This window comes from Castor canadensis, chromosome 10, assembly GCF_047511655.1.
Source record: "Castor canadensis chromosome 10, mCasCan1.hap1v2, whole genome shotgun sequence".
NCBI classification, from domain to species: domain Eukaryota; kingdom Metazoa; phylum Chordata; class Mammalia; order Rodentia; family Castoridae; genus Castor; species Castor canadensis.
Genome location: NC_133395.1, coordinates 128,764,342 through 128,788,588, shown reverse-complemented (window position 1 = coordinate 128,788,588; position 24,247 = coordinate 128,764,342). Strand labels below are relative to the sequence as shown.

The 24,247-nt window shown below is 44.0% G+C and overlaps 1 protein-coding gene across 8 annotated transcripts in view; it reads left to right on the top strand.

Moving 5' to 3' along the window:
- The first annotated feature begins 8,119 nt into the window (after positions 1-8,119).
- Positions 8,120-24,247, top strand: part of Foxp1 (forkhead box P1) — a 414,133-nt gene continuing 398,005 nt past the window's right edge. For 7 of the 8 annotated variants that reach the window (XM_074044238.1, XM_074044237.1, XM_074044236.1 and 4 more), the window contains exon 1: positions 21,762-22,003. The gene's annotated coding sequence lies outside the window, so the exon portion shown is untranslated. Of the gene's footprint in view, positions 18,869-21,761; positions 22,004-24,247 lie in introns of those variants that run through there. The other variant, XM_074044240.1, reaches the window with a different exon arrangement.

Here is a 24,247-nt window from a genome sequence, read left to right as displayed (position 1 = left end):
TTTTCCATTTTTATACAATCAGTCTCACATTTCCTTTTCAAATACAATATTCTTTCAGGTTTTGCTCTTAAGCATTTTTCTAACTTCCTATTTCAATATTTCCTTGCCGCTTGCTCAGACATCAACAGATGGACAGGGACGTTTTGGTACCCCCATCTTCTCCGCCTGCCCCCCACCTCCCAAGTTCTCACGAGCAGCAACTCCTGTGCCGAGTTCCGCCTCGCTGCCTGCTCTTGGCACAGCCTGTGGTTCCTGAAACGCTCAGAGCGGACCAAAAAAGAAAAAGCAAAAAAGTGTTACTCAGGTGAGCCTGTCCAACAAAGATTTTTTTTCTTAAAACATAATTTTCTGCTGTGCCTCTCCCTTTCCCCCCAACCCCAGTGGGGTGACGGCAGATAGAATGCAGGTTCTCCCTTGGGTTTTTTTGTTTTTTGTTTTTTTTTAACATCAGTCCCCTCACACATGATGTCACCTTGGTCTGGTGGCCCTGCCCCTGGGTGAGGTTGCCTGGTGATGCCCGGATATCTGAAGGACAAGGGCAGCCTTCTCATTCCCAGGCTGTGCCTGAGTTTTGAAGTCTTCTTTTCCTGGTTGCTGGCTGTAATAACGGAAATAGTAAAAAATGTCAGCCGACTACTGTCTGCATGTCGGCACTAGTCCAGGGAGTTTCAAAGGGGTGTTTTATTGATTCTGTAATTGTACAGTAGAAGGGACGAGCTGAACAGCACCTCAGGGCGGGAAAGCCCCTGCTCCCACCACCAGTGCCTGTGCTGGCTGGGCTAGGGTAGAGCTCACCAGGCAGTTGGAACTCAAGTTCAAGTGTGTGCTTAACCCTGTCTCCAGATGTGCCCCCTTCAGGTTACTTTTGTGTGTAGTGTGTGTAGGCCACACCTGCCAGCGGAGTTCTCAGCTCCTGAATTTCCTTGGAATCACATGGTGTGTCTAGCCTGTTGTGGTTCTGTGACTCTGCCTCTCCAAGGACTCTTGTCACCTTGAGCATGAAATACATTTCATAGGACAGCCTCTTACGACACTGGGCTCTCTCCATAGGAACTTCTCGTGACACGAAAACCATACAGCAGGCCTCTGAACCAGACTTGTGAAGATACAGTAGCCTGTCTCTGCTAATAAGCTGATTGCTTTCCAAACTCGAAGGGGTGGACCAAGCTGTTTTGCCAAAACAATTGAAAATTAGCTCTGTCAACTTTTACTGCTGCCATATTTTGCTCTGGCATGCGTGTCTGTACTGTTCTGTCAGTTTGGTTAGACAGAAACATTTGGAACAAGGGAGTTTTTAACACCAAAAAGGGATTCAGAGGACTTGACAGAGTGTCCCTGTTGGGGGTTGGGTGGGCCAGAGGTATTGACAGCTTTTATCATTGCTTCCTGAGGTCTCTCTGATGGCCATGGTCCTCTTGGGTGGGGTGTGCTTAGCTGTTCACTGCTGTATTCATCTTTCTGAGGGTGTAGAGCTTTAAACGTGATATAGGACAGTCTTACTGTCCTGTAGGAAAGAGGCTGTTCCCCCATCAATCAGTATTGATGTTACAAGACTGGTCCCTGAAGATGGGACTTTTCTCTGACTTGATTTACCCTCTAGGGAGCTCCACCTCCCTCCTGGTTGCACTGTATACCTCCATGTGGGGCACTCTGAAAGAGTTCTGTTTCATGTTACTCTTTTTCTTGGATTCCAGGTAATCATTTTTAAGTTCCTGAAAGAAACCCTCACAAAGAATCCCTCCTTCCCCTCGTATATCTGCATAGACATTTGTGGATGGAATTGTATCTGCTCATCTTCTTGTCTTGCCTGTGTTTTAATTTCATTACCACCTGTTCAGTCACTCATGCCTCAGACCTAGGAATTTGTATTGTTCTTCAACAACCCCTCCCTCAGTTGTGCACTCAGCTGCTGAATTCTGAGATTTCTGCCTGCCCTTCCATTGCATTCTTCTTGCAGCCTTCTGTTCTCACTCATACTGTGGTGTTCTTTGTGTGCACCTTATTGTAGTAGTCTGTGGCTGACAACCATGTGTGCACTGTTTCTGCTAGAGCCATCTAAGTCATGTTACACAAATCTGCTCAAAACCTTCAGTAGCTCTTTTGTTGACAGGAGATCCAGGGTCCTTAGCCTGGCTGGTGGAAGTCCTGTGATGCTCCTGAAAACTCCCTGCATTGTGTTGCTTCTGGCTGTCTCTAATCTTACCCTTTCCCTTCCCTTCCCTCCAGCCAGACCCACCCTCCACGTAGCATCCATCCTTCATCACTTACGATCCCTGGCCATATGTCCCTACCTGTTTTTACTCTTCAGGAAGTGCCTTTTCCACCTTCTTCATTGGGCATGCATTTATTCACTCATGTGTCTGCAACCATGGGTTGAGTACCATTTTTGTGCCAGGGCTGTGTGTTAGATATTTGGAGGTGGTTCTTGCCTTTATGGTCTGTCAAAGGAAGAGTCAAAAAACAAACCAAGAACATGTGTGTAGATTGGAATGATTATAAGAAGAAAGTACATCATGCATGTTAACAGACAATGAAGGTAGGGTGTTTTAGTTTGCATAGTCAGAGAAGGGGCTCCCAAGAAGGTAATTTTATGTGAAGACTTTGAGGGTGACAGGGAGAACCCCGCACATAGAACTGGGAAAGAGCCTTCCAGGCAAAAGGGGCAGCAGGAGCAAGACCCTGTGGTGGCCTGAGTATGTCTTAAAGGAACTGTGCACTTTATGTGAAGTTTTTATTTTTCTTTCCTGTATCCACAGTGCTCCTCTTCTTACCAGAAACCATCTTTAGTTGGCTCAGCTAAATTCTTTTCTACTCACCTTATGTGTGGATTCCACTTCTGTCCTTCCAGATAGTACTTCTCTGCCTTGCTTCATATTGAAAGAATTTCCTTAAAGTTCTTTGAGAACAGTGACATATTCTCATATTCTTTCCTGACATTTCTAAAGGAGAGATTCCTCCAGTGACCGCTTTGGGCCAACCTTCATGCCTGCCTACATTTCCACAGAATGCCTTATTTTTCAGCTCTTAGGTCCAGATGTGTTGGTGTCAGCTAATATTGTCTTTCAACCTACCATGGGCTCAGAGAGCTGGCATAGTATATGACCCTTGCACTGAGTTTATGCTAGGGTTTTTCCAGTCCTGGGCAAAGACCTGGATGAGCCAGCCTGTTGGTCAAACCCAGCTGGCCTGCAGGCTGTGAGGTTAGACAGGCTGCACTATTGATTGATGTGGTTGAGCCCTACATGGATGAGTCTACGTGGTCGGTATCTTGGAAATTTGCTAGAGTTTGAACAAGCCCAATTTAATGGCCCTTCATGTTGGATGAATGTCACGGAGAGCAAAAAAAATAAGGGCAAATGTTGAGATATTCATAAATCTCATGTCTTTTTTTAGTTCTTTTTTTCAAAAAAGTGGTTTGGCTGCCTTGCCTAAATGAAGTCTCACTTGGAGCCCCCCACATTTAAAATAAACAAAAGTTGGGTTCTTATTAAAGCTGACTAAGGGCATGAGCTCAAAGCCTCTACTCCTTGTTTTTTTTTTATTTGGAAGATACTTATTAAGCACTTATTTTGCCAGGGATTCTGCTAGGAGCAGAGGAAACACTTTTGTACTAGGAAGCCCCATCTTTCACCCCACAGTGGCCCCTTGGAGCAGAGTTTAAGACCACAGCCTGTATGAGGAACAGTAAAATGAGGACACCTTGTAGTTTATTATGTGACATTTGCAGTGTATTAATACATATTCAAAAATAGAGGTTTTTGTCTTTTTCAACAAGCACTTGGAGTATAGCAGCTGCCATATTCATTTGCCTGGAAAAACAGTCCTTACCTCTTCTATTTGGCTTGCAGCTTCCTCCCAGCCCGAGCTGGAACTTGTCTCCTGGGAGGGGGTTCTGTTTGTCTGACTGGACTGTTGGTGTCTTGAAGGCAAGGATTATGTGCTTTTCTTGAGGGTGACAGCAGCAAGCAACTTATGGGGCATTAATCACTTGTGAACTATGAGCTGCATTTCTCTGGCTCGGAAGTGACTCCATCCTTGTTTTGGTGGTGGTCCTAAGATGGGTGGAAAATCAGTGATAAGACTGGAGTATGACGAATCCTTTTGGATTCTACTGTCCCATTGAACTTAGCAGCCATTGATCATTCTTAGGCATTATCATACTCAAAGCTATCATAGAAACATCCAGCCCCATGATGTGCTGTGTTATAGAATGATGGAAATATCAAGAACTTGGAGTCAGGAGAGCCAGACATGATTCCTGTTCTGCCTGGCGGTGGGGCATTGGGTGAGGCATCTGCCTCTGCATTAGTGACATTGCAAAGTTATGGTTAGGACTGTCAAAGAAAAAGGGACCAAGTACCTGCACCATAGCTAGAGCTTGTTGAAGACAGGCCTTGTCTTTATTAGGATCAGAAGCCCAAGCTAGAATTTAGGATCATCCCTGGTTGACTACAGAAGGGGTGGAACTTCACTGGTTTCCAATGCTATCATTCCTCCTTTGCTACGATTGGTGAGAATATTGCTAAAGCGTCCCTCAGCCCTGCTCTGTTACTAGTGAGAGAGATGTGTGTGTGGCAGGAATGTTTGCATTAGAAATATATTTTTTTCTGATACCCCTTTTTAGACTTATGGATATACTTAGGGCCACATGTGAAATGGTGTGACCTTAGACAGTTAAGCTGATTAAAAATGCCTCTCAAGCTGGGTGTGGTGCTGATGTCTGTAATCCCAGCCAGTTGGGAGGTGGCGATCAGGAGGCTCACGGTTGAAGGCCAGCCCTGGCAAACAGTTATTGAGACCCCCAATAACATGGGTATGGTAGTGTACTCTTGTCCCCCCAGCTACACTGGGGACATAAATAGGAGGATTGAGATCCAGGCTGGCCTCGCAAAAACACAAGACCCTACCTCAAAACTAACTAAAACAAAAAGGACTGGGGATGTGGCTCAGGTGGTAGAGCACCTGCCTAACAAGAACAAGACCTTGAGTTCAAACCCCAGTATCACCAATCTCAAGACATTTTGAGCTCAGGTGGATCCCATATGGGGGGTTGGAGAACATAATTGTACTTCCTTCCAGGAACACCCCAGGCTCTAGATAGGTAGGAGGCACCTAGGTAAAAAGTATAAAATACACTTGAGCCCCGCTGAGCTGCCCCTCCAGCACTGGTTCCCTGGCCTTGGGCTCTTCCAAGGTCTTCTTTGTCCCGTGCTAGGAACACGTTTGTGCATGCCAAAGAGGAGCAGGAGATGCTCTTTGTATTAGCCGAAACCTGGCTAATCCCCGATGACCTATAAAGGTGAACGGTTGGGGAGGGAATCAGAGGGCACCCCTTTAGGACTAATGTGGTTTTCCTTGGCAGAAGTGCAGGAGGAGCCTGTCCTTGCCAAAGGAATAACCCCTGGGGTCTGTGCCTGAGATGTTCTTTGTGGTGGGGTTGATCTTGGCAGCAGGAGGCGGGAGCCTCCTCCTCCTCCTCCTTGTGGGATGCACGCCTGGACTTGCTCCATGGTGAGTTTGGTAGATGGCCAACACTCCTGTGTCCTTCTGCACCCTCATCTGCAAAATGGGCCTCAGGAAGGAAGGTCTCCCGGGTATGGTGTGCATTCATCCATTCACCTTCAGAAAGCTTGGGAAACTGTCTCTAGAGGCATACAGGTGTTATAAACATGCTTGATTGGAGGTGTCGACCTCTTTTGTCTCTTGGTTGCCTATAACAACTGGAGATCTCAGGTTCAGGGTTAGGAGCTGGACTTCAGATGGTTCTTCCCTTGCTCTGTCTGAGGAAATCATAACCTTTATCTCAGCTGGCACTGGGACTCTACTGGAGTGCTCTGGTTTGTTGTTTTCTCTCTCTCTCTCTCTCTCTCTCTCTGTGTGTGTGTGTGTGTGTGTTGTGTGTGTGTGTGTATATGTACCCATAATTAATAGGTAACACCTACCTATTGCAAGTAGCAGAATTTCAAGACTTGCACAGCCAAGAGAGAAATCAGTCACTTTTTTCTTCTGATCCAGTTTGACCACTGGATCCTTCCTAGAGGTGTGGGAGTTCAAGGGCCGTTCCAATGAGTTACTTCCACCTTTAATTGGACAGGCTTGTTGCAACTTGGACAATTATTCTTTTGGGCTTTCTTTTCATTATTTTTCCACACTTCAGATTCATCTGAAACAGGCTTTCAGCCTTGCTCAGGTGGAAACCTGTCTGCAGTTGTGGGTTCTCCTGACCTCCCTAGGAAAGTGGGAGGGAGGAGGAAAGGACGGGAAAGCGCCATCCAAGTGTGGCCCTCCAGCCAGCAGTATTAGTACCGCATGGTGGCCAAAGTGAGCAATCGAGGGCCCTGCCTGGTGGTACTGAATCAGAGATTTTTTTCTTTTTTTCAACCAAGTGATTAATACACAATAGTTTGAGAAGCAGCAGAACATTTTAGATTACAATGTGCTTTTTTCTCATGGAAGTGAAAAGCAGGACAGAGGACGGCTGTTGTTTGGCAAGTTTGTGTTTACCTGGATGTTTTTTTCACACCCTTATTGTTTCCCTCAGCTTCTGATTTCCTTTATGTGTTGTCCTTGACTTGTGTTAGAAAGCTTCGAAGTTCGTTCGTGTTTCCTGTCGCATATCAGACCACGAAGATGTAGAAATGTCTGAGAGCAGGTGATGCTCAGACCCCAGCTGGCTCAGGGACTGCAGACTGCATTAGAAAGTTGGGCAGTTAGAACATTTCAAAAGTAGAGCATCTTGTGAAATGACAGCAGAAGATCAGGCCACATCAGGAGGGGACAAGATGATGACTGTCTCCTGAGCTGGTCAGATGGAGGTGCTCCATCAGCAGTTCTGAGGCAGCTGGGAGGCTAATGATAGGCTGGCAATTGTAGTCTGTTTTTGTGTAAGAGAATTATGGCAGGTGGTAATGGTTTTAGGAGTAAGCCTGCCATGCTGAGAGAGGACTTTGGGTAGTGGCTTGGTGACATCATACCACTTGGATGAAAGAAGCGTGGAGCCAGTCTTCCTTTGGGCAGGAGGTCCCCAGACCAGTAACCTTTCTATTTCTAGAGTGAGCCATTCATTATGCAGGTGTCTGTCCCAAAACTGGCTGATGACCGACGTTTGCATATTGCGGTTCCCCTAAAATAGGATGGATGGCAACTTATTGTCATGCATTGGGGAGCTGGCCCTCAGACAATTTATGCTTCTTTGAAAAAAAATGTCAAATTGTATAAATTCAAGATTATTTAGGAAACACATGCAATTTTGGTTGCCTTATTAAATAAAAAGTTAACTAGATGGCCCTAGCACAGAGGAAATACTGAAACCATGTGTAGTTTTCTTCTCTTTTTTCCTGAAATTACGAACAGGGCATAAATTTACCTGAGGGTACAGGATGGCATTGCATACCTAAATTCACTTCTTGTTTGTTTAATTTTTTTTACCCTGATGTTGGAATAGAGGAAAATGATATTCACTCACTTGCTTCTGTTGTTCTGAATTTCCCTTGCTCTTTCTCATTCATCTTTGCCCAAAGAATAGATTAGTGCTCTTCAGGAAACCCAAGACTTTGGGAGTGTCAATGACAAGTGTTCCTTTGTTGGGTTTTTTTCCCCTTGTACACTGATAGCATCCTTAGTGCAGTAGGCATTTCTAATCCCATCTCAAGGGCATCCTAGGGTGAGGCTCCATGGAATATGAACATTGTACAGCTTGAGAGGAATGTGGACAAGCTCCTAGACATGGGGTTTCACTGGGTGCACCCAGTGTCAGGAGCTCACCAGACACTGGTCAGGACAGGAGCTAGAAACTCCAGTACTCAGGGTCAGGCAGGAAAAACTTTTTTGTATTACTGGAGCTTGAACTCAGGACCTTCACCTTGAGCCACTCCACCAGCCCAATTTTTTTGTGATAGGGTTTTCCGAGATAGGTTCTCTCGAACTATTTTCCTGGGCTGGCTTTGAACCATAATCCCTTGATCTCTGTCTCCTGAGTAGTTAGGATTACAGGTGTGAGTCACCAGCACCCAGCTGTAACTACTATATTCTTAGTACCACATCTTTCCTGATCAACCCCAACCTTGGGTAGAGTCTGATCTTTATATACAAATGTATAAAGTGTGTATACAAGTGTGTATATGACATATATAGGTATGTCTATATATAAATATAGGTGTGTGAATCTGTATGTGTTTATGTCTGTATAGTTGTCAGTATACTGATGTGTATGTATACAATTTGTTACTTGAAGGAGTCCCATGCTGGGAACATTGAGATGTACATATTTCAGCTCCTGTGCAGGTGAGGACACTGAGGCTCAGAAAGATGAAGCGACTACCATAGCGTCTGGATAGAATTAGAAGGCACTCCTCTTACCCATCATTTTCTCGAGTTTCGTCATCTTCCCTGTTACTGTGCAGCTGCATGATTGCTTGTCAGAACCCACACCCTCATTTTGCCTTCTACATCTAGAATGTGATATTTCTAATATTTTTTGTATGAATTGTTTTTAAGGATTCTTTAAAAGTTTTCTAAAAGGAAACTTTAGAATTTGGCCATAAATGGATAGCTGGTGTTATGGTGGCTGATAAAGGAAAGAACACCGTAAAAGTAAATACCTAGCTATTAAAAGTGTGTGTGTGTGTTTATCCACCTGCCGCCTGAAACCATCCCATGTGCCACCCATGTGCAAGCTACAGCTTGCACACGCTGAGAAATGCTGAATTAGACCAGAAACTTCCAAATTAGCTTGCAAATGACGTGGTAGTTTGAGCAACCAGTTAAAAAAGGACATTACCCTAGTGCACGGCAGTCTGAGATACTAACCATGTTCATGGAGATCCCACTTTCTGTCTTAGCTGTCAAGAGCAGGTGTTAGTACAACCATAAGAGCAACTGAGTCTCACCCTGTCTCCAATGTCTGCTAACATCTGCTTTTAATTTTTTTTTCCTCTTTGCTTTTCTGCTGCAAAAGACAGAAACCCTAATTTGGACTATCACTTCCCTGTCCCCTGTGTGTCACTAAGTTCTGATGCTTAAATTCTTAAAATGCATAACCTTTTAAAAATAGATATAACAGACTAAATAGATGCTTTCTTAAATCGTCACAGAAATACATCTGGTCTGAATCAAATAAGTACAAAAAATAAATAATAAGACTGTGGTTGCAATGCCAGTGGCTCACGCCTGTCATCTTAGCTACTGAGGAGGCAGACATCAGGAGGATCGTGGTTCAAGTCCAGCCCGGGCAAATAGTCTGTGAGACCCTATTGAAAATACCCAACACAAATCAGGGCTGGCAGGGTACCTTAAGTGATAGAGCACTTTCCTTCCTAGCAAGCATGGGTCCTGAGTTCAAACCTCAGTACTGGGAAAAAATTGTGGTTGCTCCAAATTAATCTTCTGGTATAGTTTCTATCCTACTTTGTAGGATAATTGACAGTAGTGTTTGGATCAGACTTGGGCATAAAAAATTATTGTGGTTCTGACAGCTACTAATTTCTTTCTCTATTAGCTCTTTTGAGTGGAAGTGAAAGTCTAACCCTATTATCACTTCAAAAGAATAATAGAAAAGGAATCAGCTTTGAATTAGCATATTATAGAAAATAGAGGAAACAAATGGTTGTTCCTGCCCTTGCCATTTGATTCCAGCTCTAAAATGAATAGTGTGTTTCACTTGTGAATCCTACAAGGGAATATTCAAGAAAAATGGTAGTTAGCCTTTGCTTCATTGGAGTTTTGTTTTCTTGGGCAGAAGAATATGCAAATAGCCTGTCTGTGGTGGCTCTGTGACACCTTTGTACAGGTTCTGTTGGATCCATGCATTGAGCTGAGCGTGGGCCAGCTCGGAGGGTTTGGTTGGTTTTGCTAACAAGAGAGAGATTTTGTCATTAGAGACACCCAAGTGTGATGTTGCCTACATGCCTGTCAAGTCTGTGGTCCTAGAAATCTCTTCGGCGTTAGGTGCGATTCAGTGGAAACACACACACACACACACACACACACACAGAATTTGACTGTAGAATTGGCAAGAAATGAGCGAGCCAAATTTGGCCTGTAGAAATTAACACTGGCAACTTCATGAGTAAAAATTACACGAAAAGCACTCACGAGGGAAGGAAGAAGGATAACTGCAACAGGCCGCATTTCCTATCCACAGTCTGTCTTCTTGGGGCTGTTTGTCTAAACAGCATTGCCAGTTTTTCTAAACAGAAGTGCTGGTGTCCTTGATCTGTGATAGGAAGAGAATCAGCTCTGCGGACCAAATGCTCGTTGGGTTGAGAGTTCCTTTATTTGGCCAAATTAAGCCCAACAGCCTCAGTTCTGTCCAAACTTGCAACTCGTCCAGGGCCAGCTATAATGCCTGTCCTCGTTTCCTCTGCAGAGAAAAATGGAGCAAAGTGGTTTCCACCCCTTTGATTAAAAGGAATTAACTCCATATAAAGTGAGTCAGTTTTTTTTTTATCTCCTAAAAGCTGGAAACATAAGACTTTGAGATTGTTTCTAATGTGAGAAAAAAATTACAAGAAGCTGCATGTGGTTTTGAGAAAGACAAGTGATGATATTAAAATCTTGGGCTGGTCCATTAATTCCCTGTGTCATCCTCAGCATCTGCTGAAGATGTGGGACCAGAGTGCAGTGTTCATTTTTAGGAGGACAACTTGGAACAGTTACTATTCAGGTTATGGTGTGGGATCTTCCATGTCTTAGCCCGGAAGCTCAAATACAGAGATAACTCCAAGTCTAAAATCAATAATGATGGAACTTGGCCAATGGGAAACAGATGCCGGAGTAAACCATCTGTAAATTCCATGGTGGGCGAAGTGGGGGCTCAGAATGTTTATTTGCATCCCATGGACCACCGCTGAGCTGATCCCCGAGGATGCTGCGAATGGCATCATTTGACTTGGAGGCAGTCTTTTTCTGGCCAGCCCTGGATCCACCTGTTGTCTGATGTGTGTTTGTAGAACTGCTTTGCACGTTTTTGCAAGACCCTTCTTTGGTTTTTATCCAAAACAGGAATCCAGGGTATAAGATTGGCTGGTTTTTAAAATCATAGACTGCTAGCCCTTCTCCAGTTGGTCCTTCATTCTGCAGCCTGTGTGATCTTTGCAAAATGCAAATGTTGAAATCATTTGATCACTAGCCTGAGTCTCTTAGCTAGTGTCCCACAAGCTTATGATAAAGGCAGAGTCCTGTGCCAGGGTCGGTCCAGCCTTCATTGGGTGAATTCTGCCTCTTCTTCTTTGCTGTACACCCTCCCTTTTCTGTGGCTGCCATGCTGGTTATGGCTTAGTCTGCTTGGGGTGACACAGGACCTCTGCATATGCTGTTCCTCCTGCCTACACTATTCCTTTCTCTCCTCTTCACCTCATGACCTCCTACCTTCAGCCCTCAGCCTAGGGCTTCTTGGGAAGACTTCTCTATGTTAGCATCCCTTATGTATTTTCTCCTAGTCTCAAAATGACTTCGTGGCATTCCTTCCTATGTATTTTCCACGTGTCCTTGTTTGAATTAGGATTAATGTCTTCCTTTTCACCAGCTCCCAAAGACAAGAATGTAACTTTGTGTCTACTATTGTGTTTTGGTTCTAAGCGCAATGCCTATCATGATGCAGATACTTTTAAGAATTTCTCCCACAAACATGGGACAATCATGGGAGGTCTAATCTCTATTGTCATGAAAGGCAGTGAGATCTCTACTTTGTTATTCCGAGTCCCTTTGAAGTCCTGTTTTCAACTAAGCCAAATGGTTTACTTTCAAACCAAGGGGTTACTCTTTAAGTGGTTTATTTTATCAGTTTTCTAAAGTTGCCTTTATGTTTCATGGCTGAGTTCTTTTTGAGGGGCTAAGGGCAGTTTGTGGTCATGGCTGTTTTGTAGTTCAGCCCACATGTCAGATACTAAAGCCTGTAACTGAACAAACAAACAAAACCCAACTAATTTTTTTTTTTTTTTGGCGATACTGGGGTTTGAACTCAGGGCCTCATTAGGCAGTACTGTATTACTTGAGCCACTCTGCCAGTCCTATTTTGTGTTGACTATTGTTGAACTATAGTCTTGTGAGCTGTTTGCTTGGGCTGGCTTCAAACCATGATCCTCTTGGTTTCTTTCTCCTAAGTAGCTTGGATTATAGGAGTGAGCAACCAGGGCCTAATTAAAACACAACTAATTCTTGGCTTATGTTCTGCTTACACTTAGAATTCCTAATAATGTGTGTGTCTGTTTTTCTCTGTCTGCTTGTTGTTCTAGGGGCACTAATGTCCCTATAACTTTGCATCAGCCACTTAAATCTCTCAGTCTCAGTGTCCTCCTTTGTGAAATGAGTTGGATTCTTTGGTATCCAAGTTCCCTCTTGGCTCTGACATTCTAAGTCTTATTTATAGAAATACTGGCTCGCACATTGAAGACCTAGGCTCAAAACACGTTTTTATGTCCACATTTTAACAAAACTTATGTGGTTTCTTGGAAGATGGAGACATTTCTTGCTATTGACAGGAGTGAAAATCATAATCCTAACTTGTAGATGGAAAAATTATTATTGTACTAAGAGGTAATTGCTGGGTTTGGGGTTTTAATTCTATCTTTGACATGCTCATTTCCCAGGTCTTGTTTTTGTTTCTGTGGTGCAGCGGGGTTGAACCCAGAGCTTCCTCCATGCTAGACAAGCTCCTTATCTCTTAGCTACACCACCAACCCTCCCAGTGGTTTTCCTTGGGACATTAGGCAGATAATCTACAAAGAGATCAAGGAGTCTCTGATCCATCCATTTGGGCTGGGCATGGGTGATATTTTTTGTTTTGTTTTTTTGAGGGTGCTGTCCTCTGAACTTAGGGCCTTATGCTTGCTAGGTGGGTTGCTCTACCACTTGAGCCACATCTTCAGCCATGTTTGCTTTAGTTAGTTTTTGAATAGGGTGTCATGTTTGTATCTGGTCCTGTCTGGACCGTGATCCTCCTATGTACCACGTAGCTGGGAGGACAGGCGTGCACCACCATACTCAGTTTTTATTGGTTGAGATGTAACCTGGCTTTGAATTGTTTTTTTTTATTGAGAACATCTCAGAGCCTGTGATACAGCTGTGTATCTTATGCATTGGTGGGGGTGAGATAAAGGATGCTCAGTCACTTGAATACAGACAGGGTCCCCCCTGTGAAATCCACATGCATGTGGTGGTGTGTGTGTGTTTGTGTGTGGGGGAGTGCTCAGCTACAGATGAACTTGATGTCATAGTTCCAAGTGCCTGGACTTCTCATAGGATGTGCTTGTCTAGTTTTGTTTGTTTGTTTTTAGTGAGTAATATTAACAAAGTCCAGTAAAACCTTGTATTTTGCCTGTGAATGTGACAGTAGTTTGTTCATATGAAGCTGGATGCAGGATTTGAAAACTAAACCCTGAAGCTCTGAGATTCTGCTCATCCATCCATGAGTGCTATTTAGGAATCCAAGAGCCTGATGTAAATGATCATTTTTATACCATTTGCAGTGTGATCGTCTTAGTATTTCTTACCTGTGGCATTATCCTGGCCATGCCTAGTCTTTACATGCAAAGCTTAAGAGGTACTTGGAAGTTCTCCTTCTGCTTATTTTGCTTGGTCCTCGCACCCCATGAATAGTTGATGTGGGTCTTGAAGGCTCTGAGTGTCACTGTTGGAATGTTCCTTGAAATAGACCCAGTCCTTCTATTTGTTGTTCTCTTTTAATAATTGAGAAGTGAAACTGGAGTCTTCTCCATCAACCAGTGTGAGGACTATTGAAGATGCTCCTAACTGAGGCAGCTCACCTGTGACTGGGCTTTCCCCGACTTTCCCAGGCTGGAGGCCTGGGCCAGCGTAGACACAGAACAAGTGTCTGTGATCAGGAGGCCTGAGCAGGGTCTGGAGGCCAAGAATGGTGGCCTTGTGTTCCCTCTGCATTAGAAATCTGATGCAGTGGGTTGTTTAGATAGCTGGCAAAGTAACAGAGCTTGGAAATAGGAAATCCCTAGAATGTTCAACAGACAGTCTCAGGGAGGTGACTGGAAGTTGTTCTAGAACTCCGTGTGATCAATAGTGAATCTGTAGGAAATGGTGGGGGTGGCCAGCAGGACTGAGAGCCAGGCTGCTACCATGTACTGCGCTCTGCTCTGTAACAATGTTCCCATGAGTGAACTTAGCAAGGAATCTGACCCAGGGTCCCCAGCCTGGCAAGGGAGGGACTAATGGTTCCAGTATTCTCTGTCACTCTCCATCCTTCATACCTACCCCCACCCCCATCTTCTCCTCGTCTCCTTTATTGTCCATCCTTTATTGCGTAAAAGAAAGAAAAAAGATAAAAGGAAAGAAAACAAAACTTATACAGGTAATGTAGGGGAAAAAATCTAAAAGTGACTTTAGTCACATTTTCTGGTATTTCCTTCCGTTGACTCTTCTAGGCCTGTCAGCACTCACACCCATACATATTTTTATATGTGAGATCATCCCCTCTATACAGTGTGGTAGTTTGTCTTTTCCATTTAAAATATGTTGTGGCAGTTATTCTTACATGCATGGAAAACTCAAAATAGATGGGTAGCCATAGGACAAGGCACAGTGTTAGTTGGTAGAAGCTGAGGGTTTGGTATGGGTGTTAAATACGTACTCCTGTCAGCTTGGGTGGATGTTTGAACATTTTACAGTAAAATGTCAGAGGGAGAATCCAGTGAGGGACAAGAGGTAGGAATTAAACTGACTGTAAAAATACAGTGTGTGCTCTTAACACATAGGCCGTTGTGCTATACTGAAAACAGAAGTGTCATCTGTTTATCCAGTTCCTGAGTGGTTTTTCTCTTTAGACCACTTTGGTACATGTGTGCGTGTTTTAATCAGCCCCGTAGCTCATTGGCTTATGGTTCGTTTTGTTTCTTCTCTCTGTCTCCATGTCTTTTCGAAAGAATGGAGGCACATGCATGAACTTGGGTAGTCGTTCTGTACACCAGGAGACAAAGCACCTATTGAAGTTCCTACTTTTATGTTTTGTTCCTACTAAGTATGTGCACAGGTGGCACATTAATTCTGCAGCCGGTTAGCCTATATTAAGCAGGGCAATATTTTTAATTAGACAAGCAGATTCAACCTCAAATGTATTTATTCTCCCTTGTCTGTTTTTAAAATGTTGTACACTGTGAGTTACAGTCAGGCCCAGGTACCCTGTGAGAAGGTGGAGGGTATTAGAGCCATGAGCCTCTGTGCAAAGGTCCCCTTTGCTTTCCATGTCTTTCGTATCTGCTTACTCAAAGAGAGGGCTTGGTTGCATCATTTCGAAGTGTGCAGAGTAGCACATCCCTCCTGGTTAACATTCAGTTCAAAGGATAGCTGGGCTCACTTGTGCTTCATTTGTGGTTGGCTTTGGCTTCATGTCCCAGGCCTTAATCTCTCCCACATTAGCCAGTTTACTTTCTGACAGAGTCACAGCATCAAGATCAAGGCAGAAAAAGCATTGGCCCTTTGATCAGAATGTGTTCCTGGATATGACCGGCATTTCAGTTCTGTCAGCTTGTCCCTTGCTCCCCCATGTAAGCCCTGTCTTGTCATTGTAGGAGGTACTTTGGGTGGCAGTGATTTTGAGCTATGGTGGACTCACAGGCAGTGCATCAGAGGCCAAGAGATATTGAACCACTTGCTCAGAAGAGGAAGGATCAAGTCTAGGTCTCTCTGATCTTCTGTGCCATGCCACCTGCCCCTCTGGTGGTGAAGGCCCCAAGGATTTAGAGTAGATAACCAACTGGGAAAAGGAACTATTAGTCCAGAAAAGAAAGGTCCATTTCAAAGATTGTGGGAAGAGATAGGTGGCACACAGCAAAACAGTGTCTACTGTTTTTAATAGCATTGTTTCTTTTAATGTAAGAACATTCCTCATTGTTGTTGAAACTTTTTGACTTTATGTATCAGCCACAATTTTGGGCATTCTTTTTTGTTGTGGTTTTGTATTCTTTTTCTGTTTGTTTTTAAAGGTACTAAGGGTTGAACGTGGCACTTTGTACTTGCTAGGCAGGCACTTCACTACTTGAGTCACTCCGCCAGCCCTTTTTGCACTTGTTGTTTTTGAGACAGGTTCTCATCTATGCCCCAGGCCAGCCTGGATCTCCATCCTCCTATTTGTGTTTGCCTTCATAGTTGGATTGACAGGCACACACTAGCAGGCCAAGCTTTTTATTGGCTGAGAGGTGGTCTCTTGAGTTTTTTCCCCAGGCTGGCCTTGAACCTTGATCCTCCTGATCTTAACCTCCTGAATAGCTAAGATTACAGGCTTGAGCTGTAGCACCTGGCCAATCCTAGCCCTTGTAAGGTTCATGATGATCTTATTTGATGTAGCCCCTCTCAAAGGATGGGCTGGATATTGATTGGGCCTCCCACTGAACCACGCGTCAGTGTTTATTGATGAAGACATTAGAGCTCACAAGGTAAAGTGACTTGGTGATGATCAGTGTTGTGAGTGGCAGAGGCGGTTTTGAGTGGGGTTTCCTCTTCAGAAGCTGTGTGCTGGCTTGTTGGACTCCCCTTAGAGGACCTCATGGGTCATTCTCTGTAAGATAATTTGCCTGCAACCTGCAGGCACCAAGTAGTCAGAAAACTGGGTGCAGAGATGTCTAGTGGAGTACCAGGATAGTCTTATATACTTGGAGTGGAACGGAAACAGATTTTAAAGAAAGAAATGCATGGAACAGGAGCTGTCAGTTTGCAGACATCCTGTATGTTGTGTGATGTCACAGTGGAACCATCAATACTTAATATATGTGAATATAAAAATGATTTTACATTCTGTTGAATCCCTCTGAGATGGGATTGATTCTGTTCTATCTTTGTGCATATCTAACATTGGGGCCCCTAAAGCCAGACCTAACCACCTGCAGCTCTCAGAGTTCTGTGTTTATGTCGTCAGCTACCTGTGTGAAGCCACGTGTGGCAAGGCACACACCTCCAGGAGGCTTGCAGCATGAACAGAAGGTGAAAAATAGACAACTACAGTGGTCTTTAAGAACAGTCATGTAAAATGTGTGTTCTGGGAAAAAGATATTAACTTTCAACTTTGAGAAAGTAAAGTGTCCTGGAGCCAAGTGTATTCTAGTGAAATCCTGATTCTTTCATTACACATGCCTCTCAGAGACATCAGAAACTAAGATCTATGTTGGGGAAATTGGAAAACATATTACGATAGTTTTTGACATTATTTTCATATTTCCTTTGAGAGGACAGATGAATCATTGACTAGATGTGCACGGGACAGGAGACGAACTCACGAGGGCTGCTGTTACTGCATGAGGCCTCTCTCTGTGTGTCTCTCTCTTGTAGTACTGGGTTTGCACTTAAGGCCTCACACTTGCCAGACAGGTGCTGTACCACTTGAGCCACACTCCCTGACTTTTCATATAGGGTCTCATGTTTTTTTTCTGGGGCGGGGGCAACCTGGGCCATGATCCTTCTATCTCCACCTTGCAATTTAGCTGGGCTTACAGGCATACATCACCACACCTGGCCCAGAAACAGATGACTGACAGTCAACCCTCCTTGTATGTACAAGCTCCATATCTTTAGATTCAGCCAACCATGGATGAAAAAATATTCAAACATGCAAACAAAAAATCTTGTGTGTACTGAACATGTACAGATCTCTTTTCCGTCCTTACTCCCTAAATAAGGTGATGTAATAACTACTTACTTAGCAGTGACATTGTGCTAGGTATGATGAGTGAGCTAGAGTGACGTTTTTAACATATGGAGCAGGACCTTGCACAGGTTATAGGCGAGTACTGTGCTATCTTATTTCTGTCAGGGGCTTGAGTGTCTGTGGATTTCCATAGCCACGGTGGGGGTGGGGGTCGTTGGAGTGTCTTCCATAGATACTGAGGGAGACCTCTACCTTATTTTTTTTTAATTGTACACAATTAATTCAGTAAAAAATATAAGCTCAACAATATCTAGAGATCTTTCTAATCTCTTATTTACTTTTTGGAATAGAAAATAACTCCTAAACACAATTGTGTAAGAAGGCTTATTGACACAGGCCCTGTGTTTATTTTAAATCCTTCCTGCATGCCCCTGTGGCTGCTGGATGGCAAGACTTTTCATTGGACATATTTTACAGGTAAGAGAGCTGAGACTTTGGGAGGTACAGTAACTTTCAGGTCACAATTTTTCAGGTCAGGACCTGAGACACCAACCAGGGCAGTCTGACTCCAGAGTTAAAACGTAACTCACTTCAAGGCTTTTGGGCTCAAAGTTTCTGTTGACTTTAGAATGGCCTGAGAGGTCTGTCTCTGAGTTATAAGGTGAATAACTTAAACTCAGGCTTCTCTTCACTGGAAAGTGAGGCACCACTGTGAGTAGAGGAACCTGCTTCTAGCCTGCTGCCTGCTGCCTGCAGGACACAAAAGCTGTGGATTAGCACACACCCGCATGCATTTATTCATTTATCCGTCCAGTGCATTCCTGTTACTACCTCACAAGTCAGGCACACAGCAGGGGGCACAACTGCTCCCTGGGTCCACTATGCCTGGGTCCTAGAAGAAGAGACAGAAATTTATCTCCTGGGATAAGTCATGTGGAGAAAATGCACTAGGTTAGAGAAATGAAGAATAAATGACAATTGGGCTGCTCTTACCTAGGAACATTAAAGAAGAAACAGGCAACGAGAAAAGAAGGAAGCCATGAGGTTATCTGGGGGAAGAACATTCTGGAACGGGAACCGCAAGTGCAAAGGTCCTGTACTGGGAGACTCCTCATAAAAAAGAAAGGCCTGTCGTTCATAATAATCTACTGTTGCAAATCACTTCCTGATTGGACCTTTACAAATTTCTCTGGGGAATGTCGAGGTTGAGGTACCCAATAACGTACATGTGACATTTCTGGATCCACAGATTTAGTACGCATGGTATGTAACCCAATAGATTTGTTCATCCATTCTGCCTTTAAATTGCATGTTTTCTAGCTAACTTAGCTGTTTATCCCAAGGCAGGGCTTTGTATGTTCTACCATGAAAGGGCTAGGATAGCCCAAGAGTCATCCTCCCTCCTCTAGTTAACGGAGCAAACTGGAAGTATCTCCCTTGTAATCTCCAAGTATCACCTTGGGCTGTTTTATTGTCTTTCTAAAGGGTTCCGCTTTAGTCAGTAAAACGTTATCAGATGCTCTATTCTTGAATTTTGCTTTGCAACAGCATTGCAAATTTGTTGGAATTGATCCATTGGGAGTTCCATTTTCTTGAGAAAATGTCTTCAGAAATTCACGATTTCTTGCTGGACATTCATAGCACAATGTATATTTAAAAACCTTGTGAATGCTTGCATGGTAACAGCTCTGCACAAGCCTGATTAGCTGGATTTCAACTTGCTTGCTTCTTTTAAAAATGGTTTTTTTTTCTTTCTTTCTTCTTCTTCTTTTTTTTTAAGTCCCTTTCTAGTTGAGGGTAACATCAGGGTACCAGAAACCCACTCATAGCTTCTCATTTCTGATACCTCTCTGATACATGGCACAAACAATTAAGCTGATTTGAGTTTGAATTGTCCCTGAACTATTTCCTTTATTCTTGGCAGACTTGTGCACCAATTTCTGCCTGTTGCAAATTAAAAGTCTTCAACTTGCAAACCCTGCTGCAGACGGCTTCGGCAACATGGGAGGGGTTGTTAGCCCCTTCCTCTGCCACACGCCGCTGGGAGCCTGCAGGAGCACGGTTAGTGGCGTTGTGGCAAAGGAAGCCGTTGGCAGCCACATGGATCCCTGCTTGACTGCTCTCTTTCCCGATAAGGAAGGAAAGGACAGTGATCAAGCAAAGGCTCTCAGAGGAGGTCTTCCACCACTGGGTGACATGAAGAATGGATACACAACAGGCTGCTAGTAAAACAGCACGAAGCCCCAGAATCACAGGGACATGGAATTCTTGCCAATACCCAGATAACCAGAAACCTTTTACTTAGGGATTCAACAGGACCCAAGTGCACTAGGCTAATAGGAGATTCTGAAAAGGAGATTTTTTTGGTGCCTATTTTTGTGCTGTTTATGATCTGCCAGCAGGACTATTTCATGGCATCAAAGACATGGCCAGAAAGCAAAAAGATATGTATATGTACACACATGCATGCATGCACACATGCGCACACGAGCGCATACACACACACACACACACACACACACACAGTTCTGTATCTTACAACCCTGATACCACATATGGCCTTTCTAAAGGGAGTATTGTATGTTGTTTAGTCTTGGAACTTCTTTTAAAGATAGGATGTCATTTACAATCCTCAGGCCATATGTTTACTGAGACTTAAGAAACATGGGCTAATCTTTTTCTATTTTGAGGAGTAATAAATTGAAAAGATAATTATATAATATGGCACGTAATGTAACTCTGGCGTGAGCCATATGTGTTTAATTTTAGAAGAACATGCGTGATGACAGGTTATGAAAAGATGAAACTATTTTAGTCTTTTTAAAGATTAGACGCTTGCTTTTTAAAAAAAAAGAAAAATAAGTGTCCCCTCCTTTCCCCCCCACCAACCCAGAAAAACAACCCAATATACAAACCCAATGAGAAACACCCTACTGAAAGTAATTTGTTTTTGCGGTAGCCACTGGCAAAGAAAATTCAAGTTCGAGGACATATTACTTCCAAGCTCTTGCAAAATTAGATGCAGACTTCAGCGTGCTGGGGAGAATGGGGTATGTCGTTGCTAATACTGGAGCAGTCTAGATTTGCTGCATTTAGAATCGAGCAGAAATTTCTCTTGACTGTCCACTTAGACACAGTACCAGGCACCTCTCTTTCCTGGGCATGAAAGCATATCAGATACACACAATGGGTGGGGGGAGAGAAATGTAGTCCTCTCTTCTTTCCTTCAGCAAACATCTACTGAGCACCATTTGTGCCAAAGCCCTGTAACTGGTACCCAAGATGTGGAGACACTTAAATTACTTCCCACTAGATTGTAAAGCGAGCAGGAGGCTCTGACACTGAGACCCACTTTGACGTCTGTGGAATGTGGGCTGGGCATGGTGGTCCACATTTGTAATTCCAGCTAATCAGGACGAAAATAGGAAGATCATGGTTCAAGGCCAGCCCAGGCAAACAGCTGGCGAAACTCTCATCTCAAGCAACAGCTGGGTATAGTGGTGTGCACCTGTCATTCTAGCTTCATGGAAAGCATTGCTAGGAGGATCATAGTCCAGTCATAAATGCAAGACCCTATTCAAAAAAAAAGTAAAAGTGAAAGATGCTGAAGGTATGACTCAAGTGGTAGCATGCCTTCTTAGCAAATACAGGCCCTGAGTTCAAACTACAGTACCACCAAAACACACAAACACATCAACCAACCAGCAAACCAAAGAGTGTGTTATTTTGCATGGGGATTCCGACCCATAGGCAGAATTGTTGGGTGCAGCTGGCTGAATAATGTCTCCCAAAGCAGGCTGCATCCTCATTCCTGGACCTGGGAATGTGATATGCCCCATGGAAGGGTGGGATGGAAACCTTGGGAAGGGAATTTGATCCTGGGCCAGCTGCATGGGCTCCATGGAACCTGAGGGTCGTTCAGAGTAGGAGTGGGAGACTGAAGTGAGGGGGTGGCACAAGGAGGATTTGTCATGCTGGTAGTGGTTTTGAAGATGGAAAGATGGCGCCACAGACAGAGGACAGCTTCTAGAAGCTGGAAATGGGTGGGAAACACAGTATCCCTGGAGGGGACCTGGGCCTTGATTTCAGTTCACTGAAACTCCTGGCAGACTTATGGCTACCAGATCTCAAAATCAGAAATGTGTGTTGTTTTCAGCTGTTAAATCTGTGGTCATTTGGACATCAGCAAGGGGGAACAAATAAACCAGGGAAGGACCAGAACAGTTGTCAGATACGGCTGCGTGTTGAAAACCTTGAGAAAACTGAATATCACACAGCTTGGACCCTTCACCCCCAGAAGTCTAGTTTCATTGTCGGGGACATCAAGATTTTTCAGCTCCTCAAGTGATCCTGACAGGCAACCAGGGCACTGGTTTCGGGTCTAAGCTTTGGCACCAGGTAAGCCTGGTTTCCTGTCCAGCATCTGCCTCATGCCAACATCTGTGTGGCCACGTTTTTCTTCTTAGTTTTAGCTTTCCCATCTGTAAAAGGGAAGATGTGATAGAAGGACCTACTACTACTACTCCTGTTGTTAGTATTACCCCTCCTCCTTTTTCTTGGTGGTACTGGTGGTTTAACTCAGGGTCTTGCACCCCCAGCCCTTTTGCTTTCGATTACAGGCAAATGCAGTCACACGCAGCTGGTTTGTTAAGATGGTGAGCTGGCTAACTTTTTTGCCCAGGCTGACCTGTACCCATAATCCTCCTGTCTCTGTTTCCCAAATAGCTGAGATTATAGAGGTTCACTACTGCATCCAGTCCTGGGATGCTGTGAACCTTTTTCTAGGTTTGTGCAATCAGGACTGTGAACAGGATGTGTGTGTTTGTGTGCTAATTCCTCCTTCAGTGGCAGGTACGGCTTTTATTCTTCTTGTGATGATGGTGTGGATGTGCAGAACATTGGTCCCCTGATGAAAGAATAGACACCGGATCTGGCCAGTTTACATGTGTCATACTCACAGCTGACCAAGGTGGCTTCTATTATGGCAGTGGGTGATGAGCCACCCAGTCTTACAGGTAATTAGCATAGGAGCTGTGCTTACCTATCCTGGGTCTCAGTGTGAGTTTGTGGCCAGGCCAGATTCCCCCTTGTTCTTGGGGAGACCCCTGGGTAAAAGTAGCAAGGCAGGTGTGCTGGAATGCGGAAGTGAGCACTGCTTGCTGAGAGGAGCCCTTGGAGGTATTTCACATACCATTATTGGTGTCAGTCCTCCGGCTAGGGGGTGGCATTTTCTACTGGATTTGATCACTGCACGTAAACCACAGTGCTCCGTTCCTGCCATCAGGGAAAAGGTGGTTGAAAGCCACGGGCTTGATGGTTCTTAACAGTTCCAGGCTGTTTGCCTCTGTCTGCCGTTTAATCTAATCTCAGGTTCAGTTGATACTATTGATTAGTCTCTTTTCAAAACCCTGTGCAACCTATGGGGCTCCTCCACGTGGGGTAAAATGTTATTCTTCTCGTATGTGAGTTGAGAAGAAAAGGTGAAAGTATACAATTAATTTGCCTGCACTTTCGCACAAATTGTATGCTGGATTTCTGTGAAATGCTGTATGGAACAATATTCCAAGCAAATTATTGTTATTTACCATGACTTTTGCCTGCGTATTTAAAGTCAACAATTATGTTTCTTTTTTCTACTTAATGGCCTTTGTACATTTTTAGAAACCTGGTCAAGAGTCACTAAGAAAATCTGCGCTTTGGCTCTATGATTCTTGGGAAACAAGTTAACAATATCCCAAAAAACAGCCAAGTCCTATTTCCAAAAGAAATAACCTCAGTACCCTGCCCCCAGCCCCAGGACCCCATCATCCGTCCTCTCTGTGAAGGTGACAATCTGTAGCCATTGTTTCAAGTTTCATTTGTTTTACAAATACATCTTTTGCCATCCCTGGTGTTAATATCGTTAAAAGCAAATACTAAAGTTGAATTTGATCGTCTTAGAAATATTCTTTTCTGGACATAGCATCTATTGTGGTGGGTGGTTTTATTGTCTTTGGAATCCTGTCATTCCCTGTGTCCTTTACCAGCATCTGAAGGAGAATAAACTGTTTCCTACAAAGACAGGGCACTTATATATCATGTCAGCGTTCCTTCTGTAATCACATCCAGATCTTGGAACGGTCTGCTCCTGTTTGTGTTGACCTTCTTAGCATTTAGCAGCCCTCAACCTGAAGACTCGCAGTGGTGGCCATGTCATTTTTTGTTGCATCAGATGCTCCTAGTCCTTGCTGGAGCTAAGAACAGCTGTTATCTTTTCATCAGACAGGTAGATGTTCACAGGCCACCCTGCCTCAACACGTTCTGATTTTGTGAATCGGTATTCCTGATTTCCAGATAATTTGGCATTATGATTTGGATATGAAATCCCCCTACTCCCAAAAGGCTTGTCCCCAATGCAATATTCATAGGTGGAGCTTTGGGGAAGTGATTAGGTGTAGAAGGTACTTACCTAAACAATGGATTAATCCATTGATGGATTCATAATTTTATGGCACAATTGGAAGTTGGTGGAAACTAGGAGCTTCTGAGTATTGGATGTAGGAAGTACGTCATTGAGGGCATGCCCCGAAAAGGTACAGTTTATCCCTGCTGTCCTGTTCCTCCTCGTTCTCTGTTTCCTGGCCTCCGTGAGGTGAGCAGCCT